Raw genomic sequence first — 24941 nt, 5'->3', positions numbered from 1 at the left:
ATTTTTCCATGGTTAAAGAAAATACTGATTCACTGTTCTCAAGCCTGGATAGCAAAATCACCCGGGGGGAGGGGAATTATAAATATATTGACATTGGTCTGGGGTGTGACTAAGAATTCATAGCTGTTCAAAGCTCTCAGGTGTTTCTAATGAGCCACCAAGACCAAGAACCTATTCACTAATCTCTTCCTCAGCGTTATCTGTGCTGCCAGACCCCCTCCTGTCATCCATTACTTTCTAGCACATGGTAGAAAGGGTGAGGCTTGAGCAGAGAAAGATTGAGTTCTTAGAAAGAATGGGCACCAGTTTGTAACCTCTTGATACATTTTAATGCACTGATATTTTCAAATGCTGATTAATCCATTAACATCCAAATGTCATACTAGATTATAAAGTTCTACTTCTGTAAACATCTAATTAATTTTAGCTGTGGTAAAACAAAAAAATCAAGTATTCTTCACTGGGATAAGAATAGCCAAAATGGAGGTTTTTTTTTGTTTGTTTTTTTGTTTTTTCAGTTTTTAAATTTTATTTGAGTGTTATTTGGAAGATTCTAATATGGAGAATATTTATAATTCATAAATAAGAATATCTTTCCTTAATTTCTAAGGTTTTTGGTTACTGTTCTTTAAAATCAAGAGACTAAACTATTACCTACCCTGAAAAAAAATCATCTCCTATCTCAGACTGAACTCATTTAAAATAAAGGATCCCTGTGACAGTTTTTTTTTTTTTTTGGTTTTTTTTTGGTATTTATTGAAGGAAATGTGCACATTGGTAAGTAATCAACAGACTAATATCTTCACCTTGTGTTACTCATCTGGTTAGCAAAATATTATGAGCAAAGTGATCTTTCTTTTGCTGGGATAATATTCCCTATAACCACAACTAAAACAACTTACTCCAAACACCATTTTTATCAAGTTACTACCCTACACAAAATCATCCAATAGCTTGCTAGCATCTGTTATATCAAATCTAAACTTTTAATTTCCCATGCAAGGTCACCTACCAACTGGCTCACCCATTCTGCCAATATTGCATGAAATTTATTAATTCATTCAGTTCATTCATTTAATAAATATGTTTTGAACTTCTGTGCATAAGTTATTTGTAAGAGCTATTACATACCAAAATATCAAAACATAAGCAAGATTGGTTTTTGCCTTCTAGATCCTTCAAATTGAACAGGAGATATGAAAGTAATCACACACGGTCAAATGCATTGAGAACTTACTGTGTGTTACTTGGGAGTCTGAACTCGGTTTGTGAGGCAGTGGGAGCCATTGGTTTGGGGCAGAATGGTAGTGAGATTGAGCTTGAAGGTAATGATATAATACCGTAGCTGTGTGCAGAGAACTTTTGTGGGCAGAATGCAATGAGGAAGCTATTGAAAGCAGTGAGGAAGGGCAGGAAGTGACAGTGCCGATCCAGCCTGGCCTTTCCGCTGCCCTCCGCATTCCCTGTGTGTTTCTCCTTAGTCAGATTTTCACACGCCATCGTTCTGGGAAGACTTCTCTCTCCCTCCTCTCTGCCAACCTGTACTTTTCTTGTTTTTGTCTCCACCGTCTTCCAGGAGACCTTTTATGATTCCAGGATTTATAGTCCCTAACCATTCTATTCAGCCCTTCAAACGTGTACAGTTTTGTTCAGCTGGTAGAGCTTCTTCAGTTATTGTGTGTTTTATTAATGTATTCCATCTTCCAGACATGATAATGACCTCCTGTAGCACCAGGTTTGCATATTTATTGGGATGCTGTCTGGATTTCACCGTGGCATCTGTTCTGACACTCTGTACAGAGTAGTTGCTCAACTATTAGTTGACTAAATGTGATTTGACTTTTATTAAGTATTCAATTCTATTAAATGCACGTATTTAATTGTGGGCTGTTAGAATTTGAAGCTACGTTTATCAGGAAAAAAATCTTTGTTAATTTAATAATTTGAGTTATTGTCAATTCTTTGCAACTTTATGGGTTTACGGAGCTTGATAATTTCTAGCATAATTCAGCTTTATGTTCTATTTGATTTCAGTAAGGAATATATGTGCTTGTGTTTTAAAAAGCTGAAGAGTCTTGTCTATTAAGGATTTTGCTTGGGTCGGGGCAGGGAGAGAATAACCACTGTGTAATGGTTTGCGTCACTCTGGGTTTAAAGATCTTCAGAAGTATATAATGATTATCTTTTGGTTTCACAGTTACTGCTGAGCGCCTACACAACCCTTCTGTTATCCCAAGTGCTTATTTTAGAGTCCCTTGATCTTTTGTTTTTCGTGTTTGCCGTTATCATAAAGGCATATAGTCATTAGTCATATAAAGAATTGCTAATTTTGTATTGGGCTGAGAAACATTTGCATAAGATTTTACTTTTGATAAGCAATTGTTATGCTGCTTGCATAACTTTACTCTTGCCATGACAGAATGAAGATATAAGTCACCAAAGTGCCGCAAGAGGGGATTATTTTAGAAGTATTTCAAACCTTAAAACACAAATTTATATCCTTATTAGCTAAATCTTCATTTAAACAGTTAAGTGAAGCTAAGGAGTTACACTCCCACCTCCAGCCAGTCTCATGCTAAAAAGTGCACCTCGTTTGGACAGGTTCAACTACTGGCTATGTAGTTGATGTTGTTTTTTTGTTTGTTTGTTTGTTTGTTTTTTTGATAGAAATGTGTATGCTCATTGTTACTAGGAAGTGGGTGTGAGGCAGGAAAGGAATGCAGAGAAGTGAAGACCCCCAGCCAAGGTGGGCTAGGACGTAGCAGGCCTCAGTGGGCAGATGACTCAAAGGGGCCCTGGGAGGACAGAGGAAACCACCAGGTGAGGAGCAGTGGGGCCAGCCTGTGTAGTTCTTTGAAGGAGAGAATGTGGTAGCACAGAGTGTTGGGGGGTTAAAGGGAAATCTTAATAAAACCATCCTAGGAATATGAAAGATCCCGTGAAGAGGTGAAGAGGAAGATGTTAAAAGATGAGACAGGGATGATGGATGGAGAAAGCGACTGAGGGTAGGATTCAAGTACAAGTCATGAAACACTTGATCTCAGAAAGGGGGAAGGACCCCCCTCTTCTTCTCAGATACTACAGAAACTGACATCTAGAGCGATGCCGAGAAAGAGAGCATTTTCCATTGAGAATGTGGACAAGAAAGTATTGCCGTAGGAGGACAGTTTTGAGGGTGAAGAAGTGAAAGCGGGAACTCAGGACAGGGACAAGTGTGGGTGGGAGAGGGTTTGCTCAGTCAGAGATCAATAGTGCCAGTAAAAGGGACCAATTAAATGTTGGATTATGAGGCAGTGATGTGGCTGAGTGAGTGGGTCTGGGCCACCATGTGTGAGAAAGATAGGTAAGTAGCAAATGGTGTGGCTATGCAAGCGTGAGTGGGTGTAAGTTAGTGAGCACTGGGGGATGCACGCAGACACACACATTCTCCTAAATCTAAGAAACGCGTGTTCTTCCAAGAAATAGCAAAGCAGGTGGTTGGTGAGGAGCTCATGCAGAGAGAGGAACAGGAATCTATAGAGGGAGAAGCATCTTAAAAATTCAGAAAAGTTCTTTGTTAAAAAGTTTGTAAGAGTTGATAAAAGATTAGCCAGATACTTTCAGGGGAAAAGTCTTTTCCACATTTCTCTCTCTCTTCTCTCTCTCTCTCTCTCTCTCTCTCTCTCTCTCTCCCTCCTTCCCTCCCTCCCTCCCTCCCTCCCTCCCTCCCTCCCTTTCTCTCCCTTTCTCCCTCTCCCTCTCTCTCAATGGCCCAAAATGGCAGACTATCATTGACTTTTAATTTCCTTTTTAGTCACTGACTTGATCTGCTTCATATAGGATAGGAAGATGATCTAGAAGGAAACTCAAACTGCTTCAGTGGGTTGGATGTTTTTGTCAGGTGAATTTAAATGGAAAATAATTTGTTCTCTGGAAAAGAAAAAAAAAAAAGGCAATGACATACTTTCTGTCAAAGATGGTGAATTAACACATGCATTTAGTCTCCACTCCCTTCTGAGCCTCATTAAAATGACAGTAAGTGTTTTGTTTTTGTTTTAAAGTGTAAACCCATAGCAACATAGAAAATGGGAGCACCAAAATTTTGGAAACTGAAAAACAGCTGAACCAATGATAATTGCCTTAGCTGACTCAAGCAGGGTGAACCTGAAGCCAGCGCTGGGGTACCTGACAGTCTGATTTACACTGCAGACCACCCCCCACCAGTTCACAAAATGGTGAGGGCAGGTGCCTCTGGAAGTTAGGGTAAAGACAGCTAAAAGAGAGCTCTCCTGAAGTTCCAGGGGGGTGGCTGAGAAACTCCATCTCTCCTGACAGTGGGGAGGTTAAAAATGGCACAATTCTCATCCTTCATATGGAGAGTTTAATAGGTAACACTTGAGGAAAAAATCTAAACAATATAAGCATGTTGTTTAGAAATACGGACATACTCATAAATACTAAAGGAAATAAAACTCAGCTAAAGCGGATGATTGTAACTGCTTCTGGAGAGGGGGACTTAGTGAACGCTATTTGGTTCTTTGTGTGCGTGCATAATTCTGATAAAAATTAAATTACTACTAAATTTAAGTTTAATCTAAATTACTAAATTCAAAACCGAAAAATGAAAAGGAAGGATTGGAAGCTGCCCGAGGGAATCCCTGACTGAGAATGTTCCCAGAGAAGATGTGGGCCACACCCACAAGGCTTGGGGACAGTGTTAGGTGGTAGATGAGGTGACTGCTCAGGACCCCTGCCAGCCTCCCTGGCTTTACGGGCAGGCCCAGTGCCCAGAGGATGTCGAGGTGTCTGGGGGGCGAGAGGCTCATTCCTCTTCTGGCAAAGGGAATGGGTTGTAACTCTTTCAGAACGACTGAGGGAAGATCAAGCTCTAAATGAAAGAAAACACAGCCACCCTAAACCTATTTAAATAAAAGCTTCCTTTCTAAAGCCTGGAAGATAGTCTCAGGTGTGGCAGAATTGCGTCCTTACTGAGTAAACTGGGACATAAGGTTAACTTTCCAAATAATGAAAGCTTTACTTACGCGTCATTTTAATCAGTCTAATGGACATTTTTCTATAATGGATTCTCCCGCTTTCTTGAATTTGGTTGGCCAAAACGAATTTGAACTTTTGATCCCTCAAGGTCATCTTGGGAGGCATCTATTACTCCTCTCCTGTTTAGTGCATCCGTTTCCCCAGGGGCCCTCGCAATTGGGAGGACCCTTAACCTTCACAATCAGTGGCCTCGCTCTGCCTGTACAGACTCCATCCCCAGGGTCAACCTTTTAATTCCATCTCCTTATTCAGCTTTCACTTCTTAGTGCTAATTTGTACTGAATTTCCGACTATTTGTGCACCACTTGTTTTTTTTGTTTGTTTTTGGGGTTTTTTTGGCCTTTCTAATTTGCTACTTCTAGTCTGCTGAGCTGTTGGCATCTCCCCTGGGACCAAACTTGATAGATTTGTCTTACCTAAAAGCAGACTACAGCCTGATGCGCTGCCATCTGGGAGAACAAGCCCAGTGCTAGGCCAGACCATGTGACCTGGATTTCATTGCTCAGAGACCTTTTCTGTTTTGCATGCTCTTCGGATCTCGGTGTGTTTTTAGGAGCTGAGCTTACCAGATAAGTAACCTGTCCCTGTGTGTCACTTGGTTTGCTCACATCATTGTGTGGCCCAATATAGTAAACATAAAATCTTTGAAGACTCATTCTGAAAGCACTTCACAAGTGTTCTGCTTGAAAATATTTACAAAAGGAAACCTGGGAGTCTGTAACTTTTGTTTTCATTTATGTCAGGATGTTTCTCAGCGCTGTTTTACAGAAGAGGTTCTTCCCTGGGGTCCAGGGACCCGGTTCTTGTGCCTTCTGTACCATGTCTTGCTGTGTGATACTAGGTTAGTCACTTGTCCCCTCTTTGCTTGATGTTCCTCCTTCTACGTTACATTGGATTATATGATTCCCTGATGGCCCCATGGGTTCTAAAATGCATTGCTCTAAGACCAATTGCTAAGCAGCAGTGTTGGAATGGTTTTATTACAGTTACTTAAAAAGATTAAAGAAGTAATTCCATACAGTGGCATGGGCTACATAAATTGTAGACCATCAGCATGAGTTTCAAGGAGGAAAGTGAATGCCTGACTTTGAAAGTGAAGAGTGACCTCTCTGAAGGCTAGACATCCAAACCTAACTCCTTTGGAGCCCTCAGCATCTTTCTTCTTCTTAAAGAATGTGTGCTGAATTACCAGATCCTCTCCTAGCTACTTTAATTAACTCACAATTATTGAAGCCATGGGCAGCCAAGAGGTTTGGAGGTCTTCAGTGGCAGGCCAGCCTGTCCTCCCCCTTTAATTTTCCCCAAAGGAGCTCCATCACTGATAAGGGACAGTAGAGGGGAATGGTCTGAAAGGTGACAACTAGGCCAACTCAGGGCAAAACGTCAAAATAAGCAATGGGTCTCTAGAAACCTGTTTCCCCATACCCCTACCACCTCCTGTACCCATCGCCCATCCTGCTTCAAGATTCCCACATCAGCTGTCATACTAATAATATTTCTCTTAGGCATAGACAGAATCTCCTGGGGATGCTTATTAAATGCAGTTTCTTTGCATCACCCGCCTAATGTGGAATCTTTGGGGGTGGGGCTCAGGAATATGCAGTTGAATGAGCACATTCAGGTTTTGAGGCCCCCTACTGGGTTCATGCTCATCCAGAAGCCTCTTTGCCCCTCAAAGGGAGCAAGTAACTGCTCAGACTCCCAAGTGCACTTGCTGTGTGATTGACTGGCAGCCAAGTTGTCTTTCTTGAGGAGCACATTCCTTCTTCTTAACATAGCTCTTTCATGGGCAGAATTTCCCCAGTGCCAAGAAAGAAGGGAATGGAAATTGGACTTCTTGGGATACCTGTCCTGTGAGCAAATCCCAAAACTATGCTTTCTGGTCCCTTCTTCCTCTCTCCTTCCTTTGTACACCAGAGTGTCTGAAAGCGTCACTGTTCATTTAAATAGCAACCCTCAGGGTCATTTAAATAGCAACCCTCAGGGTCATCTCAGCAGATGCTCTGCTGGGACAGGATCAGGCTGCTTTTAACTCTGGCATTCCTCTAAATTTTTTTTTTTGTTATTCTGTTATACTTGTTTATTAAAGTTGAGAAGAACCACAATTCAAGTAAAGTCCACAAATAAATCACCTTTCTCAGACAAATACCAGAAGGAGAGAGAGAGAGAGAGAGAGAGAGAGAGAGAGGAAAAGAGAGAAAGAGAAATCTCATAGGAATAAGGAATTTAAAGCAACTTTAATAAACCTTTACTTAACTCTTTTGTTATAGGTCAGTGCCATGTCAAAAACATGTCACTACACATGTTAACATATTAAAGGAAAAACACAGTCATGCATTTGTGGAATGTGATCAATGACAAGATGTTACACTAATTATTTCTTGGCCATACAAAAAAATAATGGGAGTTCTCTGCTGTCATTGAAAGTGATAAAGCACTGCCAAGCAGGTGGTACAGATAATAGGTACAAATGATATTTGAAGAGTGAGCCCAGAGGGTTTTGTTGTTAGGGAAGGAGGTGGGCTTGAACTAGAGGCTTGAGGAAATGCTCTCTTAGCAGAGCAGAAGGAACAGGGCTTTTCAGGTGGGCCGAAGCACTGAAGGCTTTTTTAGCAAGGTGTGCTTTCTGTGCACGTGAAATACGTTGCCCTGGCGAAGGAAGATGTTTGCTTCGGGACGCAGCAGAAATTAGAGTTGGCAGTGCAGGTTGGGCCCAATGATGGGAGCCTTTTAATTCAAGGATAAAGTGTTTGGGATTGATTTTTCTGGATCAACATTTCCCAAAGCTTAATTCAAGGAACACTAGTCATGCTCCTTGTGCAAAGGATTTCGTCATCAAATTTTCATAACACAACTTATTCCCCTTTGGAGATTCTCAGTACATATTAGCATGCTAAATATGCTCCAGCTTAACTCAGCATTTCCCAAACTTATTTGGTTATAAAGCCCTTTTTTCAAATTCTGTCAATGTCTTGAGCACTTTAGGACACTGCTGTAGGCAGTGGGGTGACTAAATAGTTTGGAACAGGCTTGAGGACTTGCTGGTTGACTCATCTCTCTCCTCTCCCCTCCATGTTCAAAGACTACTCCCCCCAATGAGATGTGTGCGCCCGATATGTTCGAATAGGAAGAACTTGATTGTGAAGGTCTGTTTCAGTTGTGGTGAGCATTTCAATAGGATGGTGTCTTAGTCCATTTGGCTGCTATAGCAAAATACCACCAACTGGATAGCTTATAAACAACAGAAATGTATTTCTCACAGGTCTGGAGGCTGGGAATTTCAAGGTCATGGCACCAACACATTTGATCGGGTGACTGGTGAGGCCCCACTTCATGATTCATGGCACCTTCTTGCTATGTCCTCACATGGTAGAAGGAGCTAGGGAACTCTCTGCAGTCCCTTTTATTAACATAAGGGCACTGATCCTATTCATGAGGGCTCTACCCTAATGACCGAAACACTTCCCAGATGCCCCACTTCTAAATACCATCAAATTAGGCATTAGGATTGCAATATATGAATTTAGGGAGGACATTCAGACCATAACAGATCGTCAAATGGAAATAGCTAATAAGTTGTTGAAGCAACTACAACAAAGCTTGGGATGGAGTTGGGCCTCCAGGTAGAACTGGTGTCATCCAAATGGAAGAGGTACTTGATTGGATGAGCCCTCCAAGGAAGAAAGCGTTGGGGGAAATACAGACTATCCTGTGATATGATTATAAGTCTATAATTCAGAACTGGATGTTCAACCTCAAAGCTTAAAAGCAGCCCCAGCACACCTGATCCCCTCACTCTGCCTCTACTTTGTCTTTTTTTTCTATAGCAATCATTACCTTCTAACCTACCATCTAGCTTCCTTATGTCTGTTGCTTATTGTGTGTCTTCTTCCATCTAGCATGTAAACTCCTTGAGGGCAGAGATCTTGGTTTATTCATAAAGTATCCCAAACACCAAGAATAGTGCCTGACAGAAAGTTAGCGCTCAGTAAATATATGTTGAATTGAACGTAGAAGTTGCATTTATTTGTTCATTCATTTATTCACCAGACATTTATTAGGTCCTTACTCTCAGTCTGACAGTCACTGGAGACTTCACTTCCCTGCCCTCACGGGGGCTCCAGTTCAAGGGTGGGGAACTGGCATGTGAAGAGCTCCTCACTGCACAGGGTAAGTCATCCAATAGTGAAAGGGCACCTCTGTGACAACACACCCCGTGAGTAACTCTGTCGGGGCTGACTATTGAACCAGATCTTAGGCCAGGAGTTGAATCAAAAAAGGTGGTTGTGTGGGAGCAAGGCAGGTGGGGACAGGAATTCCGGGCAGGGAGAGGCAGTAGGCCCAAGCTAGCAGCGGCCGTGACAAGGACAGGACAGGGGCAGCAATGAGGCTGGAGATGCAGGCAAGGAAACAACCTAAACCCGGAAGCTTTAACATAACGTTCAACAAACAGCCTTGATGTATTAGTCTGCATGGAAACATCTCTGTGTGCAAAAACTATGAGACATAAAGTCGCAGCAAAAACTACAGAGAAAAATGGTTAGCAATTCATATCAGAAAGAGCAGATATCCCTAATATGTAAGGAACTCCTAAAATCAGTCAGCAAAAGGTCACAATAGGGGAATTCCAAAGACTCTAAAACACAATGAAAAGATGTGTAGCCTCATTCCTAAGAGCTGCAAACCTGTTCCAGGTACAGGGAATACAGTTATGAACAAAAAGCCTAAACCCCGGCCTTTGTGAAGCTGAAATCTAGTTGTGGGAGACAGAAAATAAACAAGGAGCAAATAAATAAAACAGTGTGTCAGACAGTGATAAGTGTTTTGGAAACAATGAGGCAGAAAAGCAGATAGAGAGTGCCAAGAGTGGGGACCCAGCCAAGACCTCTGTGAACCGGTGACATTTGTGCAGAGATGTGTTTGGAGGTGGAGAGCAAAATTTCAACATCTGGAAAGGGATTATCCCAGGAAGAGGGTCCACTGAGGCACAGCCTTGAGGTGAGAGCACTTGCTGGGTCGAGGAGGAACTAACTGGCCAATGTGGCTGCAGTGCTGTGAGCAAGAAGAGGAGAGGGCAGGAGCCAGTTAACAATGGGTCACATGGCAGAGGGCTGGCCAGACAGGCCAGACCATCCATGTGAGGATGCTGGCTCTGTTCTCAGTGATGTGAGAGGTCTGTCTGAGGGTCTGAGCCGAGGAATAGTGTCAGATAGCCTGGGGGTAGGGGGTGGGGCAAGAGCAGATACTGGAAAACCTGACAGGAGGCTTTTGCAACAGTCTTGCCCAGTCAGTGATTGTGGCATGATCCGGAGTGGTTGGGTGGAGGTGATGCAAAGTGGTTCCATTCTGGATATTCTGAAGGTTCTGCTATCAGGAGGTATTGATAAAATGGTAGGAGGAGAGAAAGCCGGGAATCAGTACGACTGCAAGATTTTTGTCTAGAAAGGTAAGGCTGCTAGTTACCGAATGGAGAGGACTAGGGAAGAGAGGATGTCAGAGGAACGATCAGGGATTTGATTTCAGAAACGTTAAGGGGATATGCCTAGTTGACACCCAAGTCTAAAGTTTAGAGGAGAGGTCCAGACTGGAGGTAATGAATTGGGAATTCATAACTGCAAAGATAGTCTTTTAAGCTGAGCGACTGAGTCACGTAAGAAGTGACTATGGATAGAGAAGACTGAGCCCTGGCCCTCCAGCGTTCAGATGTTGGGGAGATATGGAAGCACAAGCACAGACAGGTGCAGCCAGACAGGTAGGAGAACACTGTGATCTTCTAGATGTCGAGTAAGTGATATATTAAAGGAGATGCCATTTTTCATGCATCAGATCCAAACATTTGTATCAAAGGCCCCAAAGTTCCATCACACATAGGTCATGACGGATTGGTGAGAATATAGGGGAAACTGATAACTGTCACATTGTTGTGGGGGTGTAAATTGGGTCCACAGCTAGGGAAGGCCATATGGCCACAAATTTCAGAACTACTAATGATACGCACTTTGAACTAGCAATTTCATTTTTTCAGAGTTTATTATACAAATGTGATCACATACTTGGGGAAGACACATGTACAGGATTTCCTTGTAACACTTAGGACAACCTAAATGTTCAGTGGGAGGGCTCTTGTTAAATACATTATGATAGATCCATATAATGGAGCATTATGCTCCCATAAAAAAAGAATAAAGAAATACAGAGGGTGCCATAAAATAATGTATACACATTTTAAGAAAGGAAAAACACTGTATTAAAATTGTAGTACTCAATATATACTGATAACAGAAGATGAATACAAGTCACGTTTGACTTCTAAATTCCAAGAGGTGCTCAAAGAGGTTACCATCAGCGTCCAGACACTTCTGATTACAGCAAACTACTGCTTAAGCAACATTGACCAAAGTGTCCGCTTGTACATTTTTTTGGCACCCCCATGTGTGTACATATATTCATCTGTACACACAACATACATATATAAGGAAGATCTTGTGTGTATATATACATATAAGTAAAATATACGTGTGTGTGTGTGTGTTTTATTTTGTTTTAAAAGGCAAGGCAAACAGTGTGTGCACTTTGCTAGTATTTGTTATAAGAAGTGTGTGTGGGGGGGGAGAATGGAGCCCTGTGTGCTTGTCAGTGCCTCCCTCTCTCTGGAAGGATACCTAAGAGGGAATAGCAACAGTTGCCCAATGGGAGGGAACAAAGAGACTAAGAGATGGGGATGAGAAAGATAATCCTCTGTATGCCAGTTTATACTTTTTAAATTATTGAGCCATATGACTATATTATCTGTTCAAAAATTAAAATAAGAGGTGTAAAAAGAAAGGGAGAAGTGGAACAGTGAGGTCTTGAAGTCTTGGTTATGGCAGTCCTTCCAAACTATGGCAGAAAAGAAAGAATTGATTTAAGAGTGTTAATCCAAACTAAGCTGTCCTAGGTGAAAAACAATAATCTTTGAGTATAATTGGGGTGGAAAAGGCCTTTTTATGTGAAATAAAATGAGGAGGGTCCTGCTAAACACATCATTCTTCTGTGATCCCAGGTGTCATGTGACCATGCACTTAGAATGGTGGCATGGTAATTAGATTCCACAAGGGACTACAAGTTATGAAACTTCATCTCACCTAGATGTACCCAGATGCAACATGCTGGCAGAGGAAAGAGAACCTTCTTCATATAATTCATTCACAAATTGTACTGCTGTGGATTTGGCATCTTGGGGATCTTGTCATCCATCTGGGTTTCATGGATATATTTAAAAGACCTGGTTTATTCCACCTCATGTGGAACGGGATTTAACAGTTCAAAACTTGTCTTAAAATAATTTGGCTTTTGTTAATGCCAAGATTGTTTGGGAAGAAGACCAAGAAAAAAGAGACTACCAACTGGAACTATATGAAAAGTAATTAGGCATTTCCACGTTCCATGGGGATTATTGTGCCCATGTGTCAGTGGCACAAACTTCAGACCCCTGGAGTTTGGAGGCAGAATGTGTAGTTTTACAAAGGCTGTATATTTTAACAAGTACTGTATGAAATTAGTTGGAAAAAATGATCAGATGCCCGTATTTTGTTTTCAAGGTACTTTGATGTTGTGCCACAAGACACGTGCAGACCATATTATATTGAGGTACTTTTAATACTGTTGATAAATCGACCTCTTGAATGAGGTCCCCAATAGACATGTGTTATATTCCATCTTCCAGTAAATAGCTCACCACACCTAATTTGGGACATTTGAAATAAATTAAAATTATAAATACATATTTCTTTTATCACCATTTGAAAAATTTTACCCCTTGCTTTGGTTTCTATTTTCAACATACAAAAAAGTATTTTTGCACTGGATATGTTTGTGATAAAAGAGTGTTTTAGGACAGCAAAGTAAATTTTCATTTGAAAAACTAATCTTTGAGTATATCAGTTTAAGACCAGTGTGTCTCTTTTATGAGTATCTTTTAAAATTATACTTGCTTCTAAAAATTTTTAGCCATGTGCTACATGGTATATTTTAGACTCGTATCATTTAGATTGGTAGAGAAAATCCCAACCAGAATGTTTGAAAGGTCATCTGCTTTATGTTTGGCAAGAATAAATGGAATTCATTTCAATCGAAGAGGAAATGATGCCATGTTTCTGACTGAAACCCCCTTCCCTTCAAAGCCAAAACCTCTTTTTCATATCTTAGTATTATGTGTGTGTGTGTGTGTGTGTGTGTGTGTATCATATGTTTTTTTTAATTTTTATTTTATTTCTGTGGCTTTTTGGTTTTCATCTAAGTTTATCTGTGATGGAAAGCAGGAAATTTGATTAGAAGTGGAAATTTCTCTTCACTACTTTCCATCATATGCAGTGCAGTTGTACTAATGTTCTTAATTTAATTATATCATCTTGGAAAATTTACAGTTATTTATTAATTTTTATAAAACATGATATTTCATCAGCATTACATTTCATTTTTTTGTCATTAAGCTTTAAGCCTGTCAAAGAAAAACCTTTAAAATATTTAACTCATAAAGTTCTTTGAAATAGTAGTTGGAAAATTACGTGAAACCAACACCTACCTGAATAAAAAAATCGGAGCTGTTTAGATTTTCAAGAGAGGTCATGGAAAGAACCAATAACTTTCCAAAATACAGTTCTTTACATAAAAACCAAATAATATACTTTCATGTGGCCATACCAATTTTCAAAATTTAATATTATAACTACAAATTGAAAGGTTAAATGACTTGTGCAATCCCTGTCAAGGACCGATGGCCTACTCTTGTTCTTTGTTCATGTGGCCTGTGTCTTCCGTTCCCTGTAGACCAGAACTGAACTAAACTCGTGGAGAAATCACCTTAATATGGGTTTTGCATGTCTCCTTTCTCTGCTGTGTGGTGACCTGCTATCGATTTCCTTAGTTCTCAAGTTCATTACCACAAAGTAATTTGAGCAGATTTTCTTCTTGGCTAACATTCCAGAAGAAAAATAACCCACAGCTTTTTCCCTAGGAACAGAAACTTGGGGTCATGGAGTCAGAGAAACATAATTGTAGGTTTTTGGCGCAGAACAGCCAAGGCTCAAAGACAATTCTTTTGGCACAAGAACAGCCACAGCAGGCCCAGCCAGGTTTATGTATGAGACACGATCGCACTCTGCTTTCTGGACATCATTTACCCAAGCTGTAACCCATTTTCCTGCATGTGTCATTGGATTCGTGCAGGATGCTCACAGCCTTCAAACTTTAGTGCCTTTAAATGCTAAATATTTTGACTGTTAAATAATATAGCACATTGTAATCGCGTACTATGTCCCAGTTTTCAAAGGACTGTTTACCTAGTTAGTGTCAGTTTTCAAATGAAGTTTACTAAAAACCTAACAAAGATTTCAATTTCTTTGGTCGGAATGAACTGTTATCTCATGTCTTACTTGGGTGGCAATGTCGCAGTAGAATCAAGGAGTCCTGCTTCTTGCCCCTCCCTCCTTAATAGCTGCCACACAATGTTATATTGGGTAAAGCCATGCTTTATTTGAGGCTCTTACAATGTCATTTCGTTGAAATCAGACTAGCAGATGGGACATTGACTATAGAAAACATATAATTATTTTGTTAAACAACCAACTTCAAGGTAATATTGGCTCTAAAATATACAGATTTACGATAAAAATAGGTTGACATAGTATTTGGAAGACACTGGAAACATACAGGGAAATAGAATTTGTTCCTGAAAGAAGAAAACCGTTCCACTTGTTATTCCCTCATTATTATTAGCCTGGTTTCTATTTCTGAAGCTGAAGATTGTTTTCACAGTGGGAATTCTTGTCACTAAGCAGCAGCAGCGAGTCAAGAACCTGCCTCTGCCTCCTTGGTCGCAGGGCCCGCCTGGTGGGCTACCAGGCGGTGCTTGGCCGTGGAGGCCAGGATGCTGTGCTCTGGAAGAATAGTAGATCTCTTTGGGCCTAAATTGGTCATTTTAAGTCTTCCAAGTGTTTATTTTGCAGATGTTCTTCATAAGACATGTTCACTAAAACTCTCATTACTTTCAGAAGGATGTAGGGCTTTTGTTTGTTTGTTTGTTTGTTTTTAACCTGTACTTCATCCATGAAAAAGACTTGTGTTTTGGCACTGGAAAGCCCTCTGTTTCAGTCCCAAATGCCCCAGATGAAGAAACGGAGGTTCCACAGAAGGCCACCTGGGTCTGCATCTTCCCACAGTGCTGACAGGGCCATGCGTGGGGGCAGCCCTGAGTGGTGTCAGCTGAGGGAATGGCAGCAGCAGTGTCCTGTCCTTTGTACGTGCTCAGAGAAGCTGCTTTGGGTATAGTTCTCTCAGACTTCTGACCCCTTTGAGAATTGTAAAGGCGCCTTTTAACAAGCATTTTGGAAAGCCTGTCAGTGAGGGCTGCTCCTAGGCACTGCGCCCGTGTAAATGAACAGTCCGCTTCCCAGAGTGGAGGGGCTGTCACTCTACAATATGGGCAATGTAGACAGGCAGATAACAGACACATTGATATTTGGTAAGTGAAGAACATGCAGAACAAATCAGACACCTATTTTATGTAATTGCAGTGGGGTTAATAGTGTTGTTAATAAGAAGGCAGGAGGTAGAGCTAACCTCTGTAAGCTGACCAGAGGAATAGCCACAAGTGTCCAAAGCAATGGGAGGCACAGGCATCCTGAGGCCCAGCCTGCACCCTGAGGTCACAACCAAACTGTGCGGGTTGCTCGCTCGCCCCGTGTCCTGGGCTCTGTCTGGTAGAGAGGTGTCTGCTGAGGACAGGAGCTAAGCAGACGGCCTTTGTTTCATCAGAGCCCAGCATTCTGGTCACTTCACTTAGGACACCAAGGCTGGAAAAGATCAAGCACAGGAAGGGATCAGGAACTCCCTGTCTCCTGGTTATGTAACTTTCCATCCTAAGTGCTTCCAGTTTCATAATAGGTGCAAGGGCAATCTGCTCTCTACCCTGGGAGTATTTATTGTCTTCTCCTTTTTCCATCTAGTCACTTAAGTGAAAACACAAGGTGGACTTCCTCAGGTTTTCAGAAATTTAAACTTGTCTGATTTTATTTTATTTTGTCAGATTAAATAATCTAACCCTAAATTACCAGTTGTTTGTAATTTATTCTGCAGCCTTTCACATTATAATACCGTGTTTCCCCAAAAATCAGACCTAGCCAGACAATCAGCTCGAATGCATCTTTTGGAGCAAAAATGAATATAAGACCTTATTTTACTATAAGACCTGGTCTTATAAAAGACCAGGTATAATATAATAATATATATAATATAATATAATATAATATAATATAATATAATATAATATAATATATACTACCGGGTCTTATATTAATTTTTGCTCCAAAAGACACATTAGAGCTGATTGTCCGGCTAGGTCTTATTTTGGGGAAAACATGGTAAGTGGTCCACATAGGCCTGCTAAATCTCCCATACGTAGTGTCTTTTTCCTAGTACAAAAACACTGACTTCATATTGCGCCTACAGAGTTTACTTTGGCTTTGATTTTTTTAAAAAAAGCACCAACTGTTATGTATTCTCACATCATCATTTTAATGCTTTTGCCCCATTTGCTATACTAATGCTTCTAAATGTAGCCATTGTTGTATTCCAGCACAAAATTATAAAGATTTCTTTATCAGTTGTCAATGAGCTGATAATGTAAGTACTGGTTCTCTTGCCCCAGTTTGTTCCCCATACTTCTAGAAATCTGTAGCTTTTTATGGACTGTTCAGCATATTTAAGTAATGGGTTTTTTAAATGGGACTCAACACAGCATATAGTCACATGACCCGCATATGGTGTGTGATCAATAAATGTTGGCTGACCGATTAGTGTTATTACTTCATGAATCAAGAATTACTTTCCTTATCCAAAATGATGCAACCTTTTGTATTTCAATATTATGGATATTGGCTACGAATTACAGAAACAGAGAACTATTCTGAAAAATCCACATGTAAATCTTAGATCACGGTTCAGTTTTACCTCTTCAAGTAAATAGTCCTGATTATCTCATGTTAGAGTCCTTTATAATAAAGATGAAAGTAGAAAACATAGAAGTTCAAGACAAAGAAAATAATTTGGAAATAAATATTTGTGTATGTGAAGTGGGTCAGTCATTTACAGAAGAAGGGTCTTGACTGCCTTGTCCCCCACCCCACCGCCCCGCAATTCGTTTTGTCTATTTCGTTTTTTCAGAATAGACAGAGTTGACGGGATCATAATTCTTAGGTTTTCTGAAATGCCTTTCTAATCGTGGCCCTCTAGCACTGACCGGGCATGCTCTCCATCTTCATCATGGCTTTCTGTCTCTCAGTCCCATCTCCTCGTCCTCCTAGTCTCGTTTTCCTCACAGTGATGCCCAGAGCCTTCTTGCATGGATATCTTCTCGTACTTGCTAAATATGGCCGTGTCTGGGCCCATCCCCGACCTTCTGAATCAGAATCCCTGGGGGAGAGGCAGAAAATCTGCATTTTTAAACCTGCACCCCCACTATTCTGTAGCACACTGAGGTTTGAGACCCACTCTCCAGTCTCCACGTGACTTCTCTATGAAGGCTGTCGCCATGATCCTCTTACAAGTTCCCCAAACCCTTTGCCACATTACCATTCCTTACGCTCTCTCAGACAGAGGAGGCCACGAGGCCACATGCCCTGAACATTCTCTAGATTACTGCAACAACCTCCCAACTCCCTGCCTTCTCTACTTGAGCCTGTTCGTCTGCAGTCACAGGTTCACACCTGCTCCTTGCCCACCTAGGGCGCTGCCCAGCACTGGCTAACACCCACTTCGTTCCCAAGGTGGGAGCTCCAATTCTCGTCACCTTCCTCTAGCTCCTAACCCCACCAACCCTAAACTGTAATTAAAGAAACTGCTTTTCACCAGCTACTTTAAAACTCCCTCTGCTCTCTAGACAAAATGGCATGACTTACAGGAGAAGAAATACTGCTTTTAAGTTGCTCAATAAGATACAGACTTTTTCAGTGGGCTAATGTTTCTTTGCTAAAAATAATTTGGGAAATAGGGAGAAAGTTACTTAACAGCTACCCCAGACAAGTTTTTTATACTCACCGTTGGTATAAACAACTGAAAAGACCTCCTGTGACATAGAGTAGATTTCCTGGTAATTTAATATCAAGGGATTAATGCAATTTGCATCCTAGATATATAATTAGATTTCCTTGTTATATAGGGGCTGACCCAGTTCAAACGCTTAATCTCATTCTCTCCCCCTCTGTGTTCCCTTCGAACTGGGTCAGCGCCTATCCAGTAGACCTTACAATGTTCTACCTCACAGCATAGTTATTTGATACATATAACCATATTATGAGCTCGTATTAAGGGCTGGGACTCTTGTTCAAAAATAATGCATGGTAGTTGGAAAACCTTGGGGTATTGGGCTCAAGCAAACCAATATTCAAATCCTCCTTTACAATTTCCTTGGGAACATTCTATAGCCCCATCCACATTTTCTCTGTAACATGTAAAGGGCCTGCGAGCTGCTTCTTGCTTCTCTTGAGTGAGTGCCCCAACTGCTTGCTCTGGACTTTGTATGTCACAGGGGAGCAGTGAAAGGTGCAGTCATGCTGTATAGGCCAAGGTGACCACCCTTTTATTTCCTTAAAAAATAAAATCAACATATGCTTCACATCAGTGGATTAGCAGAATGTTTGCAATGATCAGTCTATAAGTTAACAATATAAAAACCTTTCTTAAAGAAACACGTGTTATGCAGCAAATCAAATAATGAAATAAATAACAATGGAGTTGACAGTCTTGGTCACTTAAAAAAAACTTTAAAATTATTTTTTAATTATTTTTTAAACATCTTTTTATTAGTTTCAGGTGCACAAAACAATGTAATAGTTAGATATTTATCATTTATATCCCTCACACAGTGACAACCCTCCTTCCCCCATCCACTACCCCTCTGACATCGCACACAGCCGTTACATTTCCACTGTCTCTATTCCTAATGCTGTACTTCGCTTCTTGTAAGTATATATATATATATATATATATATATATATATATATATATATATATATATAATTGTAGTTGACATTCATTATTGTTCAGCTTCAGCTTCAGGTGTACAGTGCAGTGATCAGGCATCTACGTCATCCCTGAGGTGGTCTCCCTAATGAGACAAGTGTCCATCGGATACCCTACAAAATCTTTACAATATTATTGATTACATTCTCCAAATCGACTTTCCTATCCCTGTGGCAATCTTGTGGTTACCGATTATGCTTTGTAATCCCCTCACCTTCCCCCTTATCCCCACCCCCCGCTCCCATCTAGCAACCCTCAGTTTTTCCTCTATGTCTCTGAGACTGTTTCTGATTAGTTCATTCATTTATTCTTTTCTGTAGATTCCACATATAAGTGAGATCATGTGGTATTTGTTTTCTCTGTCTGACTTATTTCACTTAACATAATGTTCTCTAGGTCCATCCATATTGTTGCAAATGGTAAGATTTCATTCTTCTTTATGGCTGCATAATACTCCATTGTATAAATGTACCACAGTTTCTTAATCCAGTCGTCTACTGATGGGCATTTCAGTTGTTTCCATGTCTTGGCTATTGTGTATAGTGCTGCAATAAACAGGGGTGCATAAATTTTTTTGAATTAGAGTTTTGGATTTCTCCGGATAGATACCTAGGAGTGGAATTGCTGAGTCATAAGGTAGTTCCATTTTCAGATTTTTTAGATATCTCCATACTAAAAATTTTCCATAGTGGCTGCACCAATCTACAATCCCGCCAACAATGCACAAGGGTTCCCTTTTCTCCATATCCTTGCCAGCACTTGTTGTTTGTTGATTTATTGATGATAGCCATTTTGGGGGTGAGGTGGCATCTCATTGAATTTTTTGTTTGCATTTCTCTAATGATTAGTGAGGTTGAGCATTTTTTCATATGTCTGTTTGCCATCTTTATGTCCTTTTTAGAAAAATGTCTCTTCATGACCTCTGCCCATTTTTTAATTGGGTTGTTTGTTTTTTTGGAGTTGAGTTTTTTAATAAATTTGGGATATTAACTGCTTATCGAATATATCATTGGCAAATGTCTTCTCCCATTCAGTAGGATCCCTTTTTGTTTTATTGATGGTTTCCTTTGCTGTGAAAAAATTTATTAATTTGATGTAATCCCACATGTTTATTTTTTCTCTTCCTTCCCTCGCGCGAGGGGATATATCAGTAAAAATCTTACTCCAGGTAATGTCTGTAAAGTTTCTTCGTATATTTTTTTCTAGGAATTTTATGGTTTCAGATCTTACATTTAAGTCTTTAATCCATTTTGAATTTATTCTTGTATATGGTATAAAGAGGTGGTCCTGCTTCATTTTTTTGCATGTGTCTATCCAGGTTTCCCAGCACCGTTTATTGAATAGACTGTCTTTATCCCACCGTAAATTCTTGCTTCCATTGTCATAGATTAAATGACCATATAGGCATGGATTTATTTCTTGGCAATCTATTCTGTTCTATTGATCTATGTGTCTGTTTTTATGCCAGTACCATGCTGTTTAGATTACTGTAGCCTTGTAGTATAATTTGATGTAAAGTATCATTATACCACCCATTTTGTTCTTATTTCTCAAGATTGCCGAGGCTGTCCAGGGTCTTTTATGGTTCCATATAAATTATAGGATTATGTGTTCTATTTCTGTGAAAAACGTCGTTGGTAGTTTGATAGGAATTGCGTTGAATCTGTATATTGCCTTAGGCAGTATGGACATTTTAACGATATTAATTCTTTCTATCCATGAGCATGGTATGTGTTTCCATCTATTTGTATCTTCTTTAATTTCTCTCTTCAGTGTCTTATAATTTTCTGAGTACAGATCTTTTACTTCTTTGGTTAAATTTATTCCCAGGTATTTTATAGTCTTTGAAGCAATCATAAATGGGATTGTTTTCTTAATTTCTCCTTCTGATATTTATTATTGGTATATACAAATGCAACTGATTTCTGAATATTAATTTTGTTTCCGGCTACTTTACTAAATTCATTTATCAGTTCTAATAGTTTTTTGGTGGAGTGTTTAGGATTCTCTATATATGGTATCATCTCATCTGCATATAATGACAATTTTACTTCCTCCTTGCCAATTTGGATGCGTTTTATTTCTTTTTCTTGTCTGATTGCTGTGGCTAGAACTTCCAGCGCTGTGTTGAATAGAAGTGGAGAAAGTGGGCAACCTTGCCTTGTTCCTGATCTTATGGGAAATGGTTTTAGTTTTTCCCCATTAAGTATGTTGTTAGCTGTAGGTTTATCATATATGGCCTTTATTGAGATATGGTCCCTCTATTCCCACTTTCTTAAGAGTTTTTATCATAAATGGCTGCTGGATTTTGTCAAATGCTTTTTCTGCATCTGTTGATGTAATCATATGATTTTTATTTTTCATTTTGTTAATGTGGTATATCACGTTAATTGATTTGTGGATGTTGAACCACCCTTGCATACTAGGAATGAATCACACTTGATCATGGTGAATGATCTTTTTAATGTGTTGCTGAATTCTGTTTGCTAATATTTTGTTGAGGATTTTTACATCTACGTTCATTAGAGATATCAGCCTGTAGTTTTCTTTTTTTGTAGTGTCTTTGTCTGATTTGGGGATCAGGGTTTTAGTGGCCTCATAAAAAGTGTTTGGGAGCCTTCTCTCCTTCTGGAATTTTTGAAATAGCTTGAGGAGTGTAGATGATAGTTCTTTTTTGAATGTTTTGTAAAATTCACCTGTAAAGCCATCTGGTCCAGGGCTTTTGTTTGTTGGGAGCTTGTCGATTACTGATTCAATTTCCCTGGTGATAATCAGTCTATTCAGGTTTTCCATTTCTTCTTGATTTAGCATTGGAAGGTTGTATACTTCTAGAAAAGTGTCCATTTCTTCCAGATTGTCTGATTTGTTGGCATATAGTTGCTCATAGTAATTTCTTAAAATTTTTTGTATTTCTGTGGTGTCTGGTGTCACTTCTTTTTCATTTCTGATTTTATTAATTTGGGTCCTCTCTTTTTTTTGATGAGTCTGGCTAAAGGTGTGTCAATTTTGTTTATCTTCTCTAAAACCACCTCTTGGATTCATTAATCTTTTGTATTGTTTTTCTGGTTTCCATTTCATTTACTTCCTCTCTGATCTTTATTATCTCCTTTCTTGTACTCCCTTTGTGCTTATTTTGCTGTTCTTTTTCTAGCTCCCTTAAGTGTGAAGATAAGCTGTTGATTAGTGTTTTTTCTTGTTTCTTTAGGTAGGCCTGCATTGCTCTCTTAGGACTGCTTTCACTGCATCCCATAGATTTTGGGTCATCGTGTTTTCATTTTTGTTTGTCTCGAGATATCTTTTGATTTCTTCCTAGACCTCATGGTTGACCCATTCATTATTTAGCCTCCATGAATTTGTGTGTCTTCCATTTTTTTCCCTGTAGTTTATTTCTAATTTCATAGCATTGTGGCCAGAGAATACAATTGGTATGATTTCAATTTTCTTGAATTTGTCAAGACTTGTTTTGTGGCCTAACATGTGACCACTATCTTGGAATATGTTCCATGTGCACTTGAGAAGAACGTGTATTCTGCAGCTTTGGGGTGAAATGCTCTGAAAATATCGATTAAATCCAAGTGGTCCAATGTATCATTTAAGGCTGTTGTTTCCATATTGATTTTCTGTCTGGAAGACCTGTCCCTTGTTGTCAGAGGTGTGTTGAAGTCCCCTACTATGATAGTGTTACTGTTGATCTCTGTCTTTATGTCAGTCAATATCTGTTTTATATATTTAGGTGCTCCTATGTTGGGTGCATAGATGTTTACTAGGGTTATGTCCTCTTGTCGGATCGATCCCTTTATTATTATATAGTGCCCATCTTTGTCTTTTAATATGTTCTTCATTTTAAAGTCTATTTTGTCAGATATAAGTATTGCACCTCCAGCTTTTTTCTCATTTCCATTTGCATGAAATATCTTACTCCAACCCTTCACTTTCAGCCTGTACCGTGTGTCTTTTGATCTGAGGTGAGTCTCTTGTATACAGCATATGCAAGGGTCTTGCTTTCTTATCCACTCAGCCACCCCATGTCTTTTGATTGGAGCATTTAATCCATTTACATTTAAAGTGATTGTTGATAGGTACATAGTTATTGCCATTTTTTAAATTTGTAGTTAGATCGTTTTCATCTTTCTTCTGTTTACAAAAGGCCTTTTAATGTTTCCTGCAATGCTGGCTTGGTGGTAATAAATTCCTTTCGCTTATTCTTTTCTGAGAAGCTCTTTATTTTTCTTCAATTTTAAATGATAGCCTTGCTGGATAAAGCAATCTAGGCTGTAGGCCTTTGTTTTCCATCACTTTGAGTATCTCCTGCCACTCCCTCTTGGCCTGCAATGTTTCTGTGGAAAAGTCATTTGATAGTCTTATGGGAGTTCCCTTGTATGTAACCCTCTGTCTTTCTCTTGCTGCTTTTAGGATTCTCTCTTTGTCTTTAACCTTTGCCATCTTAACTATAATGTGTCTTGGTGTGGACCTGTTTGGGATTATCCTGGTTGGCACTTTAAAATTTTTTTAGTTTATATTTTTAACATAACTTTTCCAGTTTCAACTTAATACCTTTTTGTGCCTGCTTTTAAAGAACTTTATTAACACATTTTGCAATTCCCTATAGACTTGTATTGGACTACTGATATTTTAAGAGAGGGAAGGTAAGGTGGAATTGTCTAGTCTCATGTTTTAATAGACACGTAAAATGTGAACTTTTGGGATAGCTGTACTTATTTCTTTAAGTGTCTCCCCCATTTCTTCCTTATCAGTATCATTTTCTTTTTCCTTATCATCTGTGTTTCTTCCTCGAGTCCTCACTCCTTCTCAAAGCAGCCTATCTTTTTACTGCTTCTGGCCCTGGGTTCTTCTGAACTTTCTGGAAGCTGCCTTCCTAAAATCTGGGATAGTTGTTTGTCTAAGCTCAGTGTTCCCTTCCAGTGTTCCATGCTTGCATTACCTGTAGGTTCTTCCTTGTGAGTTGGAATGAAGCCCAGTGCAGTGGTTCCTGTCACTGCCTCATTACCTTACTGTTGATAAAATGTTCAGCAAGACAAGATACACAGTCTGCCTTTGGTGGAATGAGGCTTCCAAACCGATATCTGGGTCTTTGAAAAATCCCCCAGTAGTTGTATTACACCTTTGTGCCAATTTTGAAATTTGTAATAAAAAGGCATCGTTATTATTTGCATCTGGCCAGGCAATTGTAGTGTGTAGTCCCACGTTAACATCGCTTCCATTTCCCTTTCCAATGTCTTGTACTTGGTATGTATCTGGAAGACCATATACTGTATTTTGCCATGTATAATGCACTCCCGTGTATAATGCACACCCACGTTTTTGGCCAAAACTTTCAGGGAAAAAATTCTTTTGTTTTATTTTTTTAATTCAAATTTTTATTTACATTTAGGTACTTGTGGGTTTTTTTGTTTGTTTGTTTGTTTGTTTTTTTTTTTTTTTTTGTATTATAAAGGAATTTTAGCATTTATTTTTTTTAACATATTATGGTACAATAAATTTTATGTAACAAATAATTACAAAACACAAGAACAGATACAAGGTATAAGAAATTTGATGTACCAGTAACAAATTTACGATATTTACGCATCATAGAGGGCCAAGAACTCTTCATTGTTGCAAGTCCATTGTAAGTTCAACAAAACTGATTATTGTATTCCAGGGTATTATTTTGCATACGGATATTGTTATTGAGTTCTAAAATTACACTGTTAACTCATAAGCATAAATAAAAGAATTAAAAACACTTATATAGATATGGAATTAGTACTGCCCACGTATAACGTGCATCCTTCTCTTTCCCTCACAAATTTGGGCCAAAGTGCGCATTATACATGGCAAAATATGGT

At 39.5% G+C, this 24941-nt stretch overlaps 1 protein-coding gene across 3 annotated transcripts in view; it reads left to right on the top strand.

The window, feature by feature from the left end:
• PLCL2 (phospholipase C like 2) overlaps positions 1-24941 on the top strand; it is a 250193-nt gene that overhangs the window by 204924 nt on the left and 20328 nt on the right. The window lies entirely within an intron of this gene.

The sequence above is a fragment of the Rhinolophus sinicus genome, linkage group LG10, assembly GCF_036562045.2.
Source record: "Rhinolophus sinicus isolate RSC01 linkage group LG10, ASM3656204v1, whole genome shotgun sequence".
NCBI lineage: Eukaryota > Metazoa > Chordata > Mammalia > Chiroptera > Rhinolophidae > Rhinolophus > Rhinolophus sinicus.
The sequence above is the reverse complement of the archived record's forward strand: the minus strand, read 5'-3'. Positions and strand labels throughout refer to the sequence as shown.